The sequence below is a fragment of the Berghia stephanieae genome, chromosome 3, assembly GCF_034508935.2.
Source record: "Berghia stephanieae isolate SIO BIC M18660-M18661 chromosome 3, UCSD_Bste_1.3, whole genome shotgun sequence".
Classification (NCBI taxonomy): domain Eukaryota; kingdom Metazoa; phylum Mollusca; class Gastropoda; order Nudibranchia; family Aeolidiidae; genus Berghia; species Berghia stephanieae.
In genome coordinates, this window is record NC_088362.1 from 39776588 (window position 1) to 39795394 (window position 18807).

Below are 18807 nucleotides of genomic sequence, written 5' to 3' on the forward strand. Positions count from 1 at the left end.
GTACAAACCCTTCGTCAGCACAACAATACACAAATTAACGTGGAAAACAAATAAAATAAAAGTTCTAGAAGCAGTCGTAATAATAATATAATAATAATAATAATGATAATAATAATAATAATAATAATAATAATAATAATAATAATAAAGATAATAATGTTGATGATGATGATGATGATGATGATGATGACGATGATGATGATGATAATAATAGTAGTAGTAGTAGTAGTAGTAGTAGTAGTAGTAGTAGTAGTAGTAGTAGTAGTAGTAGTAGAAGTAGTAGTAGTAGTAGTAGTAGTAGTAGGGGAGGGTGGGGGGGGGGAGGTGAAAAGGTCACGGGGGGGATGGGGGGGGGGGGGTTGAATAAGCAAGGTTTTAGGGCGGTGGTTGAATCTTTGAGAAGGAAATACAAAAAATACCGAACGGTACTACTACTAATACTACTACGTCAAAAATGCCAATAAGGAGTCGGCGAAGGGCGATGTTGAAAGGTACTACAGCAGAGGTTGTAAAAACGAAGGTGCTCTAACCAAACTTTCGCACAGTATAGACCACAAAATGTAAAATCATAACTTTTCAACTGAGGATATCTTTCCTTTGGTTAAGGAGATTTAATTAAATATGAAAAAGAATTAAAGAATGAAAAATAATACCAAGCTTTAAAATATAATGTTATTGGGGTGAGAGAAAAAATGTTTAGAATTAAACACACGGTTCGATAAAACTTAAAGATCGCTGAGAAACGAATTAACTAACCGCCCGGTTTCACCGGAAGCGACGACGAGAGACGCACGCGCAAAACCATGTTGACGTTCTCTCTGTAAGGGCATGTGTATTTTTGGTTATTGCGTACAATGAGTCTGGTTCCATTATTTTGAGCAACCCGAAGTTTACATTTGTTTTTAGCTAAATTCGCCTAGAGGGAGTGACAATAGTCCAATTTTGATAAAACAAGATAATTAATTAAAAGTTCTGCAACATGCTGTGGTATTAAATGACGAATTTTGCTTATGTTTTTCCATTTCTATGAACATAGATTGTATGGTGTTATTCAACTTCAAAGTTTAGAAAAATCTGCTCTGATTGAACACCATTTACCACAGCAAGAGCGCACTATCAAAGTAATTAGTTTGAGATCACTAACATTCTCCTCCAGACACAAGCACTACCAATGTTCAAATGTTTTACAAATCATATATAATATGAAGAAAACATAATACAGTGCATAACAGAGAGATGATTTACAAGGAAAAAATGTCATCTCCCAAAACTAACTATACATTTGACTGTTTCCCTCTCAGCCATGGCATCTGGCCAGGACCAGGACAAAACAAAGTAATCTCATTCCAAGACAAAAACAGAGAGCAAGTTCGAAAACAGATATAGGGGGATAGAAGACACAGTAAGTACCTCCCTGCCCACCATGGGAGGTCAGGAACCCCACCCAGTCCGTGTGTTTTGTAACTTTTATGGTGTGATAGAACTCAATAACATAATTATTTTCATAGAAAGCGTTCCAGTTTCTGGTGTGGAGCTGATTAAACAGTGCCTTTGTTGTGGCCCTATAGAAAAGTCATACGGAGAAATGTCCGATGACCCAGGCAATTGAGTCCACCTCTGTCTGGAAACGCGTCGTTTAGAAATTCGCGAACATGTCTCAAAGGTGTAAGACCACCATCTTACTAGAAAAAAATCATCCGTGGCTGATATTCACAAAGATGGGATACTGCATATAAGTCTAGCATATTTAAATAGACATTTATTGTAATCGTTTTCGAGATAAAGAAAAATGGGCCTATAACTCTTGTACACCAAACATTCACTTTAGGACTGCCTCTTCCTCTCTCAATTTCATTTCCCGGTAATTCTGACGCTCAATTTCTGACATTATGTCTTTTGCTTTACCGGATAAGTGAAATGTCGACTCATCTAAGAAGCTAATCCGTTGAAGAAATCGTTATCATCGCCTATGCCTCACGCCACCTGCTGTTCAAAAGCTTTTCTGAGCAAGTTGTTTTTTGGGTGCGGTGCTTGTGGACAACTTGCATATAAAAGGATGCGAGTGAATTGTTTTCTAAAAATATTGTGAATGATACACTTAAAATGCCAAGCGCAGTCAATGCTTTTCGTGTAGATTTGCAAAGATCTAGATCGGAATCGATGGCCAAGACGTGGTCACTCTCTGATACTAAAAAAAAAACTTTAAAAAAAAGAACAACAAAAAGCAAACAAAAACACTGAGCTTTTATACTGCGCAATACCCACTATACGTGTTCAAAGCGCTTTACAAGGGGTCCCTAGCCTACAGCAACACGTTGCATGTAGGACGAGACATGACGCCTGTTAGGTGATACTAATATTAAATTATCGTTTCCGTTTCCATACGAGTTATGAAACGCTGTTGAGCTATTTTGGCGATTTCATTTCATGCAATCACATTACACTGGGTGGTCTTTGGCAGGAGCCAGACCCTCATCACCCGGGGCGACCAACCCCGACCCAGTGCGTCCACAGGTTGCGGATAGTGGAATGGTCCCTAGATATTGGGGCTAGCTGCTTGCAGTCTCTGACAAACTGGCGGCGGTTCTTGAAAAAAAAAAAAAAAAGGGGGGGGGGGGGGGAGCAGATGGGTGCTGCTACCCTCTCGAAATTGTCCATTTGACTTTATGATATATAATAATAATAATAATGGTATAGATTTATAGTGCGCCAAACATCCCGTCATCAGGAGGGCTCTGGGCGCATAACATAGATTAACTTAATCATTAAGCCCTAACACAGTACACGAATAACGCTAATTATACACATAATCAAAAGAAAGCCTGTCGGAATAAGAATGCCTTCAATCGACGCTTGAATTCCTCTAGTGAAGACGAAGAACGCATCTCTAGTGGTAGTAAATTCCACAACCTTGGACCAGAATGCTGAAAGGCGCGTTCACCAGCCTTCACTCGACAGCGGGGTGTTTTCAATTTGAGGTCGTTCGTTGATCGAAGCGATCGCTGTGGGTTATACCGTTCAACGAGGTTTGAGAGATATGCTGGTGACGAGCCCTCCAGGCATTTGAAAACGATAGTTGAAGATTTATATTTAATCCGCTGGTCCACTGGCAGCCAATGCAGCTGCTGTAGTAATTCGGGAGCTGCAGTTTTCCTGTCTTTCTGCAGTACAACGCCGGCTGCCATGTTCTGTATTTTCTGGAGTTTGATTATTTTGTCCTTTGTGAGATCAACAAACAGTGCATTGCAGTAGTCCATTTTCGGGAATATCAAAGATGTTACCAATTTGTTGCAAGTTTCCCTATTAATAAATGGTCTGATTGTTCTGATATTTCTTAGAATGCAGATAGCACTTGTTCTCACATTGTTAATATGTTTGTTCATAGACAGATCACTCTCTAAGGTGATGCCGAGATTTTTTGCTGATGTTGTGAGTTGTATTTTGTCATTCTCGTTGATTGTCAGTGACAGTGTAAATGGATGTCTTATTATTGGAACTAGCAATGAATAAGGCTTCAGTCTTGTCGCCATTTAATTTTAATCTATTTGCAGACATCCATCTCATCACATGGTTGATGCATTGTTCGTAAACAGTTATCTTTGAAACTATATCGGATTGCAAACACATGCTATATATCTGGGTATCGTCGGCGTACATATGGTAAGCGAGAGAATGTTGCTCTAAGATTCTCACAACAGGGGAAGTGTAAAGTACAAAAAGGACTGGACCTAAAACGGATCCTTGAGGTACACCAAAATGAAGGTCACGCTCTGACGAAGTTACTTCCCCAATTAAAACTGATTGAGTTCTTTGAGTAAGATATGATGCAAACCAGTTTAGAGCAGTGCCTGATATGCCGTCTAGGTCAGTCAAAGGTGCCTAGTAAAACTAACCCTTCACCCCTGCTGTATTGCGGTCTTCGGTAGGACGAAAGAAAAACCTGAACGAAACCAATGGGTGGATTGGGCTCAAGAGCTTGGGAAAGCAACCAATCTAGGAGTGAATCTCTGAATTAAATCCTAGCCCTCCAAGTCTTGGGATTTGGCGTGCTGTTAACAACTCCACTCTGTCAAACACAACAACGTTACAGAAACGATAGCAAGGAAAAAGATGACACATAGAAGATGGAGGGAAGCAGGCCAGGACACTGAACTTATGGCGGGTGAGGGCCAAAGCCAATTGGACGTCTCCATCCAGACAGCTTATCTCCTGACACCAAAATAGCATCAGAGGGTGGGATTCTGGAATGCCCGCACTCTTTACCAAGTTGGTAAGATAGCGCAAGCCACGAAAGATATAAGCTGAGCTTGCTCGGAATGGCAGAGTTGAGGTGGAATAGGAGTGGAAAGCAAAAGCTAGCTACAGGAGACCCCTCATCTGGTCAGGCAGAGAGGATGATAACCACCAACAAGGGGTTGCCTTACTATTTCACCAGAAGCATTCCAATGCCATACTCCAGTGGAACCCAATCAATGACTACTGTATATGGGGTTCAATTCCACGTACGCAAAACTTCAATCATAGTTGCATACGCTCCGACAGATGTTGCAACAGATGAAATGAAAGACCAGTTCTACACCACACTTCAGAAAACCATTGACAATATCCCAAGGCATGATGTTCTACTCAATGCAAGGGTGGGTTGTAACAATTAAAATAAGGAAATGATCATGGGAAAACATGTACTAAGGAACGTCACCACTGATTACGGAGAACGCTTGATTAATATTTGTGAAGTGAACAATCTCGTGATAGGAGGAACACTGTTCACGCACAAGGTAACATGGATTTCAAATGACAGAAGGACCCAAAGTCAACAAATGGCGACACTCGCTGCTGGATGTCCGTGTCGCAAGAAGGGCAGACATAGGAAGTGACCACAACCTTCTTATAGCCAAAAAAATTTTTTATTCTCTATTGTCTTCTGGCACTTTTCTACTCACTTCATATCTTGTTGTTACCAACATAAGTGCCTGCTCCACTCACTTTTCTGAATTAAAAATTCACCCCATACACCGGAGCATACTCAATGTCTCAATCGTTTCTATGTTATATGTTTGTGATGAGAATATTGGCTATTAAGCTTAACTGCTGGTCAAAATTACTTCGCGATGGTGGTGAACGAATCGGCGGTCTCAAGAAGTGGGTGAGAGAGGGATCTAGAAATGACTATGGGTTTGAAACGAATATTTTTGTGTTCGTGGATAGCTCACACGGTAGAGCCACGCTCTCACCTGCCAGGCGGAGTTGTCGTACCAATAAGGTCGCAGGTTCAAACCCCACCATCGCCGCGAAAATTTTTTTTATTCTCTATTGTCTTCTGGCACTTTTCTACTCACTTCATATCTTGTTATAGCCAAACTGACACTTAAGCTGAGAAAAGCAAAAATAGGGACCAGTACAAACACACGGTTTGATGTAGGGAAAATAAAAAAAACCAAGCCAGAAAACAATCTTTCCAAATATCCTTAAAGAACCGAATCAGCATATTACAGGATGAGAGAATAATGACCATTGACACATTTAATCAGGCCTTAAAGGAGCCAGCCACAGAAACCATCGGTTTTAAAGAAAATGTCAAATCAGAATGAATCACGGCTGAGACATGGTCAGCAATTGATGACAGGAAAGAAATAAAGAAGAAAATCTTATGCACCAAATCACTACGTCTCAAAAATATGTACTCAATGCAATACAAAGAAAAAGACAGAGCTGTAAAAAGATTAGCAAGGAAGGACAAACGGAAATATATAGACCAACTTGCAGACTAAGCACAAGAGCAGCAGATCAGAAAGATTTGAAAACAGTCTACATGATAGCCAAGAAACTTCGAGGAGGCAGAGGTACTAGTCAAGGTGTACCCTTAAAGGCTGAAGATGGCTCAATGATTACAGAAGAAAACAGCGACTTAGAAAGATGGAAAGAGCACTTCCAGAAAATCATTAACAAATCAGATCCAAGCACCTTCCCCAACATTAACGAGGCAGATGAAGACCTAGAAGTCGATATGGGTGACATTACAGTTGGAGAAATCAGGGAAAAATCAAAAAGTTGAAGATGGCTCATGGAGGAAAGGGACCATTATTAAACTACAAAAGAAAGGGGACCTTGGGAATTGTAACAACTGGAGAGGTATTACTTTACTCTCACTGTCTAGTAAGGTATTTAGCAGTATAGTACTCAAACGACTCTCGGCAGCAATAGACAACTTCTTGCGACAAGAGCAAGCACGTTTTAGGAAAGGTAGATCATGCATAGACCACATTTTTGTACTTCGGCAAATTTTGGAACAACCGGATGAGTGGAACAGCTCCCTGTATATTGCATTTATCGACTTTGAAAAGGCTTTCGATAGCGTTCATTGAGGCAGTCTATGGAAGATACTTAGGCATTATGGTATTCCACAGAAGATTGTTAACATTATCCAATCTCTCTACAAGAATTTTGAGTGCAGAGTTGTTCACAACAGTAAGTTAACAGAACCATTTACAGTGAACATTGGAGTCAAGGTTGTATCCTCTTACCCATATTTTCTTTGGCCATTGACTGGTTGATGCGAAACACTACAAAAGGACGTAAGCGAGGAATACAATGGGGTCTTACATCAACACTTGAGGATTTAGTTTACGCAGATGACATAGGACTACTCTCCCATAGATTTCAGGATATATGCCAGAAGACTGAAAATTTACCCACGGCAGCAAGCTCAATTGGACTCAAAGTAAACAGCAAGAAGGCTCAAGTCATGAGAATCAACACATTAAACACAAAGATCCAGTGCTTATTGGTGGAAATCCTCTAGATGATATTCAAGAATTCACACACTTGGGCAGTAAACTGACAACAAATGGTGACTGCAATGCAGAGATCAAAACGAGAATCAGTAAGGCAAACCAGACATTCGCCTCCCTCAAACAAATTTGGAGAGTAACATGATTATATTCCACCAATAAAGTAAAGAGTTTTAAAAGTAATGTCTTGAGCGTTTTGCTGTATGGAATGTTGCAAGATCACAGAGAGTATCATCCAGAAACTTGAAGTATTCCAAAACAAATGTTTGCAACGAATCTTCAAGATATTCTGGCCAAACACAATCTCAAATGAGGACCTGAGAGCGAGAGCTGAAGTAGAGTATCTAGAGAGTCTCATTAAAAGGAGAAAATGGCAATGTTTGTTTAGGTTTTTAAGGGTTTTAAGGCGCATGCAACACAATTAGGTTATGTCAGCGCCAGTAAAAAGGAAGGAATGGGATAGTAAAAAGTTCTAGAATTACAATTAAAGCACCCAAGAGAAAGTAAGACAAAGGGGAACTAGGGACAAATAGGGATTAGATGTAGATTCCAAGAGCGTACCATCAATGTACTTAGTTTGAGATCACCTATAAGTCTCATCCGGACACAAGCACAAAATCCAACAAAGAGGAGTACACTCAAATGCTTATAGCAAATATGATAATACATAACAGAGAGATGATTTACAAGGAAAAAAATATCATCTCCGAAAACAATAACTATGCATTCGACTGTTTCCCTCCCAGCCAGGACTCCGGCCAGGGCCAGGACAAAACCAAGCAATCTCATTCCAAGACAAAGACAGATAGAAGACACACTAAGTACCTCCCTGCCCACAATGGGAGGTAAGAACCCCACCCAGTGAGAAAATGGCAATGGTTGTGGCATGTCTGTCACAGACCTGATGAAACACTGATAAGAAAGGCTCTGCAATGGACACCCAAGAAAAGAGGAAGCGTGGCTGCCCCAAGGAAACTTGGAGATGAACTGTAGAGTATATATATAATATATATAATGGTTTTATTATAATAACTCTTTGAAATGAGGTAAAGACTTTATGGACACACTGTTTCATCTCCCACAACAACAGCTATTCATTTGTTTTCCTTCTAGCCAAAGATCCCGGCCAAGGCAAAACCAAGTAATCTCATTTCATGAATGTTTTAAAAGAAGAAATGTAAGAAAATGGGATAGTTAAAAAATTCTAGAATTAAAATTAAAGCACTCAAGTAAAGGAAAAACCAAGGCGACTTGGTTAAAAAAGGGAATATATGTAGATTCCAAGAGCACACCATCAGTGTACTTTGAGATCACCTAAAAGTCTCATCCAGACACCAGCACACGATCCCAATAAGAGGAACACATTCAGATGAATACAATTTTTAAAAAATATCAGTATAAGAGATGATTTCTAAGGAAGAAAATATCCCCTCACAGACTAACATTATAAATTTCCAATTTCTCTCTCAGCCAAGGACTTCATCTCTTGTTGTTATCAATATAACAATACAGCCTTCTCCACTCACTTTTCTGAATTAAAAATTCACCCCAAATACCGGAGCATACTCAATGTCTCAATTGTTTCTATGTTATATGTTTGTGTTGAGAATATTGGCTATTACGCTTAAATGTTGGCCAACTAACTTCGTGGCGGTTGTGTGTGTTGGACCCGTGACCTCAAGTAGTCGGGAAGAGAGGGCTCTATTAATGACGAGGGTTAGAGACGATCCTTTTTTTTTTTTTTTGGGGGGGGGGGGGGGGGGGGGGATCGTGGATAGCTTATACGGTAGTGTCACGCACTCTAAGGTCGCGGCTTCGAACCCCCATCGCCGCCGCGAAATTATTATTCTCTATTGCCTTCTGTGACTTGCCTACTCACTTATCTCTTGTTGTGACTTTAGTGCGGAGGGCACTGCAATATTTCTTCGTTCTTCTGAATCCAGAAATTTCTGATATGCAGAGAGATCCTGGTTCATGATAGTTACTATTGATGTTGGTGGTCTCCCTACATATTTATTGCCATGAAGGAAATATTCTGTCATTGCAGTTTGAGCTGGGATGTTATCTTCTCGACGTAAGATGTGACCAAATAGCCTCCATCGCTAATCTTTTATTATTGTACTCAGGTGTTGGATCATGTTTTTTTCCACTGAGATCAGTATTTATAATTGTCTCTGGCCAATAGATTCCGATTACGCGACGTAATTGTTTGCGGTGGTATGAATCGAGACTTTCTAAGTTCTTTTTGTGAGGCCCTAGGTTCCACAATTATATGTCAATATCGGAATAATCAGTGCCTCGTAAATCTGTATTCGTTTATTCTCACTGATTATGTTATTTCTATTCCATAAATTTTGGAGTTGGTTGAATGCATTTCGTGGCCAGCTGCTTTCGTTTTCTGATGTCTCCAGTTTCGTTGATCAAATTGCCTAGTATACGTACACTTTTCCATTCATTTAAATTTCTGTTGATTTTTGGATTGATTCACTTTTAGATTCCATGCTTCCAGGGTAGTTGATATTATTGGCGTGTATATTTTCGCTTGAAGTTCTGATTCAAAGATTAGGTCTGTATCATCTGCTTATATCAATTCACGAGTGATCTTCTTTATTGGTGGTCTTAGATATTTCATGGCTGATTCGAGGTATGTTTGTTTTTGTTTTTAAGGGTTTTACGGCGCTTGCAACACATTAAGGTCATATCAGCGCCAGTAAAAAAGAAGAAAATGGGATAGTAAAAACTTTTAGAATTACAATTAAAGCATCCAAGAATAAGACAGACAAAGGGAAATTGGTTCAAATAGGGAACAGATGTAGATTCCAAGAGCACACTATCAGTGTACTTAGTTTGAGATCACCAAAAAGTCTCATCTAGACACAAGTACAGGTCCCCACTAAAAGGAATACACTCAAATGTTTACAAAGCATATATATTACATAAACAAAACATAATACAGTGCATAACAGAGAGGTGATTTACAAGGAAAAAAATATAAACTCCCAAAAACTAGCTACATTTGACTGTTTTCCTCCCAGCCAGGGCCAGGACAAAACCAAGTAATCTCATTCCAAGACAAAGACAGAAAGCATGTTGGAAAACAGACATAGGGCAATAGGGGGATAGAAGACACAGTATGTACCTCCCCTCCCTGCCCACTATGGGAGGTAGGGAACACCACCCAGGATTCGAGGTATATCGTGAATAGAATTGGAATCATGCTGTCTCCTTGAGGGGATCCAATTGAGAATGACATTGTTAATTCGTTGCCGGATTCAAATTGTAATGTGTTTGATAATAGGCATCAGCTAGTATTTGCATGCTCTCGTCGTTTTAGTTCTTCTGTTCTAACACAATCTAGACCTGGCGATCTGTTGTTATTGAGATTTTGTATGTTTCACTTATTTCTTGGGACTATATAGGCGTTTCAAGCTCTGGATTGGTAGACTCGAATGGTTCCACTTATTGAATACCCTTGTATTTCTCAGAGTAGTACACGCTTATAGTGTTTGTGATTTCTTTATCACTACATAAGGTTTTATTACATTTATCTTTCGGTGTTTTCTGTCGTTTGAGTGTATTCACCGCTTTGAACATTTTCATACTCGTACTATTTATTTCTGTCACAATCTCATCTATTTTCTTTTTGTGATTATCTATTAATTGAGATTTAATTTTTGCATGATTTCACGTCTTTGTCTCTTCATTTTATTCTTCGCATCCGTATTTGAGCAGCTGTTGATGTAAAGTCTCAGTTGTTTTTACTGCTGTGATAAGTCATGCAGTATTGGACAGTAATCTTGTTTTTGTGTACTACTACTCTCAGGCAGTGTTACTTCCCTGCTCATCAGCACGCTTTGGACAAGATGATGTTGAATTTCAGCTGGATTAGAGGCATCCTTTAAATTCTTTGACGAAAGATTCGACGCGAGTGTGTTTCTGAAATTCTCTTTGACTAGGTCATCTCTTAGACTGCTGAAGTCTTTGGTAGTAATATGGCGGGAAGGGTGTTTAAAAGCACTATTACATATGAATAATTTATGTTCGCAGCAAACATCAAGAAGAAACTGGCCATTTTCATTACGCATTCCATTGGAATAAGAACCAAGGCATGTTTCGTTGCTGTCTTTCCTTTTTTCCTATTTTAGTATTGAAACCCTCCGTGATAGTTATGTTGTCATTTACATGGTCTCGGAATACCATTTCAATTTCATTGTATAATCTATCTCTTACTCTTACTGTTGAATCTTTTTTTGATGTCCCAGAAGTAGGATGGTGGGTGTTAATTATAAGTGTAGACTTGTTTAGAAAACATGGAATGGTTTTAAAGCTCAAAACAGATATTCTTTCATTTATAGACAAATATGAGTTTAAATAAGGTGTTAGACGGTTTGATATTAGAAGACCAAGCCCACCCTGGATATTTCATGTTCAAATGTAATGAGACGGCAATCTCGTATTATTTCATCATTGGCCTTGTCTTTAGTCTCTTGTACGCTTACTCCGTCTAATTTGTAAGTAAATAAGTCCTCAATCAGGTTGTTTTCCTTAAATTTTGAGGCGATACCGCGAATATTGAATGATGTAATGTTCATTCCTAATTTATAATTGCGTAATCAATAGTCGAAAACTACCTCCGTAGACAAGAGACCTAAATAGATGTTACTTCCTTTTAATTTTAATTATCGATAATAGGTTGTTGGAGAGGCCCCGATAAAATGGTTATAAATTTTCAAATTTCACACAGTACCTTGTCAATCCGTTATTAAATTTACACTGATAACATTTATGTTTATGTTTGTTTTTAAGGGTTTTACGGCGCTTGCAACACATTAAGGTCATATCAGCGCCAGTAAAAAGTAAGAAAATGGGATAGTAAAAAGTTCTAGAATTATAATTAAAGCACCCAAGAAAAAGTAAGACATAGGGGAAATGGGAACACATAGGGATCAGATGTAGATTCCAAGAGCATACCACCAATGTACTTAGTTTGAGATCACCTATAAGTCTCATCCGGACACAAGCACAAAATCCAACAAGGAGGAATACACTCAAATGCTTACATTATACATTCAAAATAACAAATAAAATAATACATTACAGAGAGAAGATTTACAAGGAAAAAATTATCATCTCCCAAAACAATAACTATGCATTCGACTCTTTCCCTCCCAACTTGGACTCCGGCCAGGACGAGGACAAAACCAAGTAATCTCATTCCAAGACAAAGACAGAAAGCATGTTGGAAAACAGATATAAGGGGATAGAAGACACAGTATGTACCCCCCTGCCCACTATGGGAGGTCAGGAAGCCCACCCAGGAAAACACATTTAGATAATAAACAAATAAAGTAGTAAATAAGAAAAATCCTTGGCAGATTCACACAATTCTCTTGTAGATAGTTTTATCGACATGGAGTCGACCGAACTCCAATCACGGAAGTTCACCTCTTCATGTAACACATTTAAAACCTGCTAGTGTAAGTTTGACCGGGGCAGATTTGATGGACAGCAAGGCGGATTGTCCGATCATCACGATGGAAACCACAAACATCTGATATCTGGCACACAACATTGTTATCTCATTCGTCCGGCGGTTAAATGGGCCTTATCTAAGCGGCAAAGGACTTATATCTTTTTGGCAAATTAAATTTTTTTTTGTAAATCACTGGACCAATCGCCATCAAATTTTACTTGGTGTTTACAATTAGCATGACAATAGTTTGTATGTATTACGAGGTTCATAAGACATCGTGGTGATTTTATAGAAAAATCAAATGTTTCCCATCGGAAACAGATGCCATCACTTTTAGCACACGGGCTGTGTGTCAACCTTCCGGTTAGCAAGTATGACAAAGAGGTGGGAGACATTGAATCCATTCTAGGTAGTGATTCCTCTCATTATTTTGAATACAAAAAATTTCTTAACATTTATATAAACCATTTTTCCAATGAAATCGAGAAGTGAGCAGAAAATATCTCTCGGTGCTCCCCATGTAGTTCTCATACGAAATAGAAAAAATGTATTGTCTATTAATATTAAGACAAAAGAAATTGACTTCAAATTTTATTCAACACTTAAATCATAAATTTTGAGTTGATGGACTTATTTTCATGTTCATTGAACTGGTACCATTCTTTGAACGGACAGCTGTGAGAATATTACAGTTCTTGCAAGGTGGAAACAAGAATACTGTTGAAAGAAGTGGTAGGTGATAGTTCAATTTGTTTTTTTTTTCGGGGTTTTACGGCGCTTGCAACACATTAAGGTTATATCAGCGCCTGTAAAAAGGAAGAAAATGGGAAAGTCAAAAGTTCTAGAATTACAATGAAAGCACCCAAGAAAATGGAAGATAAAGGGGAAGTGGTTCAAATAGGAAACAGATGTAGATTCCAAGAGCACACTATCAAAGTGCTATGCGGCTATTGTGCGGCTATGTGGTCTAGTGGTATGACACTCGCTTTCGGACCGGAAGGACCTGGGTTCGAGCCTCGCTCCGCGCATAGTTGAGCCTTGGAAAAGGCTCTTTACTCACTTTCTCTCACCGTACTCAGGTGTAAAATGAGTACCTGGCCATTAACAGCGTTGTCTCTGTCCGAAAAAATGTAATATCGCCTAACAGGCGTCTTGTCCCGTCCTACATGTTAAGTGTTGCTGTTGGCCAGGAACCCCTGTAGAGCGCTTTGAGCACGTTTAGTGGATATTGCACTATATAAATGCTCTAGTTTTTTTTTAGTTTTTTTTTTAAAGTACTACGTTTGAGATCACCTAAAAGTCTCATCCAGACACAAACAGAGGTCCCCACTAAGAGGAATACACTCAAATGTTTAAAAATCATATGTAATATGCAAACAAAAGATAACACAGTGCATAACAGAGAGATGATTTACAAGGAAAAAAAATCATCTCACAAAATTAACTATACATTTGACTGACAAAACTAAGTAATCTCATTCCAAAGACAGAAAGCAAATTGGAAAACAGATATATGTAGGATAGAAGACACAGTAAGTACCTCCCTGCCCACTATGGGAGGCCCGGAACCCCATCCAGCATGTTCAAATTCAACGCGTATCGAATCCAACTGGTTTTACTCCTACTCACTTTCTCAGGTTTTTTGTTGTTGTTATGTTCTGTTTTGCTTGTTTTTCTTTCAGCCACCCCCTTATATCTTTATTCTTTAGCATAAGCGATATAATTATTGGCTCAATATACTTAAAATATACATGACAAACAAGACTTTTTTGGGGGGGTATATGTATATATGTGTATATATATATATATATATATATATATATATATATATATATATATATATATATATATATATAAATATATATTAATCAATGAGACAAAAATCAAGTTCATAATATACAATATATCTTTAAAAATAAAAAACTATACTACCTAAGTAATAGAAATATGACCAAAATCAAGGAAAATTCTAATTCAACAAAAGTGTCTTTATATTTAAAGAAAAATAGAATAATTAAAATAAAAAACAGAACAAAAACAATACAAAACAAAAAGAAGAAAGGATATGAGTACTGTTCGCATTTATTTGAAGGTGATTATGCTGCAAGAGGTAATTAAAGCGCCCAAGAAAAAGGAAGACAAAGGGTAATTGGTTCAAAAAGGGAACAGATGTAGATTCCAAGAGCACACTATCAAAGTATTTAGTTTGAGATCACCTAAAAGTCATCCAGACACATGCACAAGTCCCCACTAAGAGGAATACACTCAAATGTTTAACAAATCAAAATATATAATAAGTAAACAAAACATAATACAGTGCATAACAGAGATGATTTACAAGGAAAAGAAAATCATCTCCACAAAACTAATTATACATGTGACTGTTTCCCCTCTCAGCCAGGATATCAGGCCAGGGCCAGAACAAAACAAAAGCAATCTATTTCCAAGACAAAGACAGAAATCAAGCTGGAAAACATATAATATATAAGGGGATAGAAGACACAATAAGTACCTCTCCGTAGATACGTGTGTAAATAGAGTCACAAACTAAGAGTCTGTTTAAGTGTTATAAAGTGTTTGTTAACATAATGTAGACATTTTCGTTTATTGAAATAAAAAAAAAAATGAAAAAGAAATAAAGCCTGCTTGATGTAATTTCATATCAAAATTCAAAACTTTGTAAAGCAATCCAATCACAGATATGGCAACAAATAACATTGCATAACAAAAAAGAAAACCAAAAACACACATTTTGAAAATGCGAGCTATTTCATTCATTGTAAATAAACTGTGGGTAAGTTTCATTCTGGATTGTTTTCCCACAGGGAATCATGAGCAATAATTCACAAAAAAAAGGTGATGAGATTTTCATTTATTTTCTGTCCAACTTATGTTGTTTTTACGACGCTTGCAACACATTTAGGTCATATCAGCGCCAGTAAAAAGAAAGAAAATTGGATAGTGAAAAGATTCTAGATGTACAATAAAAAAGGACTTGAAGAAAAAAGTAAGACAAAGGGGATTGGTTCAAATAGGGAACAGATGTAGATTCCAAGAGCACACTATCAGTGTACTTAGTTTTGAGTTCACCCAAACACCAGCACAAGATCCCACTAAGAGGAATGCGCTCAAATGCTTACATTATATATTCAAAATAACAAACATAATAATACATAACAGAGAGATGATTTATAAGGAAAAAATATCTCCCAAAACAATAACTATGCATTTGACTTTCCATCCCAGCCAAGCACAACGGCCAGGGCAAAACCAAGTAATCTCATTCCAAGACAAAGACAGAAAGCAAATTGGAAAACAGATATAGGGGGATTGAAGACACAATAAGTGCCACCCTGCTCATGTGTTTGTTTATGTTTTTACGGGTTTTACGGTGCTTGCAACACATATGGGTTATATCAGCAACAGTAAAAAGGAAGAAAATGGGATAGTAAAAAGTTCTAGAATTACAATTAAAGCAGCCAAGAAAAAGTAAGACATAGGGGAACTGGGACCAAATAGGGATCAGATGTAGATTCCAAGAGCAAACCATCAATGTACTTAGTTTGAGATCACCTATAAGTCTCATCCGGACACAAGCACGAAATCCAACAAAGAGGAATACAGTCAAATGCTTACATTATACATTCAAAATAACAAATATAATAATACATAACAGAGAGATGATTTACAAGGAAAAAAATATCACCTCCCAAAACAATAACTATACATTTGACTGTTTCCCTCCCAACTTGGACTCCGGCCAAGGCCAGTACAAAACCAAGAAATCTCATTCCAAGACAACGACAGAAAGCATGTTGGAAAACATATATAAGGAGATAGAAGACACAGTATGTACCCCCCCCTGCCCACTATGGGAGGTCAGGAACCCCACCCAGCCACCCTGCTCACAATGGGAGGCCTGGAACCCCACCCAGTCTGACCAACTTAATCATTCAATTAGGATTTAGACCAACACTCAAGCTTCTATGTTCTGTGGAACATATCAATTTAGAAAACTGAATCTACAACGATACAAAATCTCTCCTTTCTTTTCCTCACTTCATAAATATTGCATACAAAATATCAGATAATAACAAAAACAATTCCGCTGAAATCCCCATTGCTTGTTATGTCTTTTGAAAACTAATGTCATTTTGCACATCTTTTTTTTCTCCTGCCAAAATCTTACTTATTTCGTTTGATATTTAGCTGAATACTGTTTTTAAAAAAAAATAAAATAAAAAACTCAATAACATTTTTTTTTTCTAATGACACTTCTCAGGTGGATTCATGAAGTAAACGAAATTTAGGCAATCTCATAGATGAATGCTAAATAAATGATTTATGTTTTCAACAATAATTGCTTTCCTGTTACAAACCCTAAGCAGAAGGCTTTGTGGTTTGTCATATCTATGCCCTTATTTGTTTGTTTGTTTTTAAGTGTTTTACGGTGCTTGCAACCCATTTAGATCATATCAGCAGCAGTAAAAAGGAAGAAAATTGGATAGTAAAACATTCTAGATATACAATTAAAAGGACTTGAGGAAAAAGTAAGACAATAGCGAAATGATATAAATGGGGAACAGATGTAGATTCCAAGAACACACTATCCAAAAAAAATATCATCTCCCAAAACAATAACTCTGCATTTGGCTGTTTTCCTCCCAGCTAGGACTCCGGCCAGGGCCAGGACAAAACCAAGTAATCTCAATCCAAGACAAAGACTGTTTGTTTGTTTTTGTTTTTAAGTGTTTTACGGCGCTTGCAACACATTTAGCGCCAGTAAAAAGGAAGAAAATGGGATCGTAAAAAGTTCTATAATTACAATTAAAGCACCCAAGAGAAAGGAAGACAAAGGGGAACTGGAAACAAATAGGGATCAGATGCAGATTCCAAGAGCAAACCATCAATGTACTTAGTTTGAGATCACCTATAAGTCTCATCCGGACATAAGCAAAAAATCCAACAAAGAGGAGTACACTCAAATGCTTACAGTATACATTTAAAATAACAAACATACTAATACATAACAGAGAGATGATTTACAAGGAAAAAAATATCATCTCCCAAAACAATAACTATGCATTTGACTGTTTCCCTCCCACCTAGGACTCAGGCCAGGGCCAGGACAAAACCAAGTAATCTCATTCCAAGACAAAGACAGAAAGCAAATTGGAAAACAGATATAAGGGGATAGAAGACACAGTATGTACCCCCCTGCCCACTATGGGAGGCCAGGATCCCCACCCAGTACGGCGCTTGCACCACATTTAGGTAATATCAGCGCCAGCAAACTGGAAGAAAATGGGATAGTAAAAGTTCTAGAATTACAATTAAAGCAGCCAATAAAAAGTAAGACATAGGGGAACTGGGAACAAATAGGGATCAGATGTAGATTCCAAGAGCACAACACCAATGTACTTAGTTTGAGATAACCTATATGTCTCATCCGGACACAAGCACAAAATCCAACAAGGTGGAATACACTCAAATGCTTACATTATACATTCAAAATAATAAATACAATAATACATAACAGAGAGATGCTTTACAAGGAAAAAAATATCATCTCCCCAAAAAAGAAATAACTATGCATTTGACTCTCCCTCCCAGCTAGGACTCCGGCCAGGACAAAACCAAGTAATCTCATTCCAAGACAAAGACAGAAAGCATGTTGGAAAACAGATATAAGGGAATAGAAGACACAGTGTGTACCCCCCTGCCCACTATGGGAGTTCAGGAACCCCACCCAGTTGTATAGGTTTACAGCTAGGAAGAAATGTTAAATTAAAGAAAACATTTGAATGCACTCACAACTTACAAAAGATATTTCTAACTGAAAAAAAAGTAGAATGACACTGTAATGCTTCTTAAATTTCAATATATAAATAAAATATGATGAACAAATATTGAGTGGGATTTCTGAAGCCTCAATCGTGTCATCTTCAAAGTGTTAATCTGTTATCAAATACATCATTATCATCATAGGTAGTAGTGGTTTTATTTGGGCAACCCGGTCAAAGCTGGGTAAAAAACAATTTTCAAACATCCTTATATACATTTTTTTGTTTGTTTGTTGCTTTAGGTCTCTTCCAACACAATTGAGGTTATATGAGAGACCGCTGAAACAAAAAAACAAGCAATCTAACAAAAATAGTACAAATGTAAATCAAAATCATAACCTAAAGATATCATAAGCTAAATTATAAATAACCAAGGACAAACAGGCAGAAGATTTACAGAAAAAAAAAATATCCCCTGTCAAAAATACAATAACAAACCAAAGAAGCAAGATAGGCTAGTAAAGAGAAGAAGAAACGACATCACTATCGGATCGTACACCCATGCAAACATCATAGGTATATGATTCAAGGGTGATGCTCCCATCCAACCACCCGCCCTTATATACATGCTTTGTGCCTTGACTGTGTCAATGTGGTTAGTCTCTGTTAATTATTATGCCTTCTTTATCTACATTTAATTCAAATATTATGGGAAAATGCTACAATAAATTAAGAAACCAAAAGTAAAAGTAATATTATC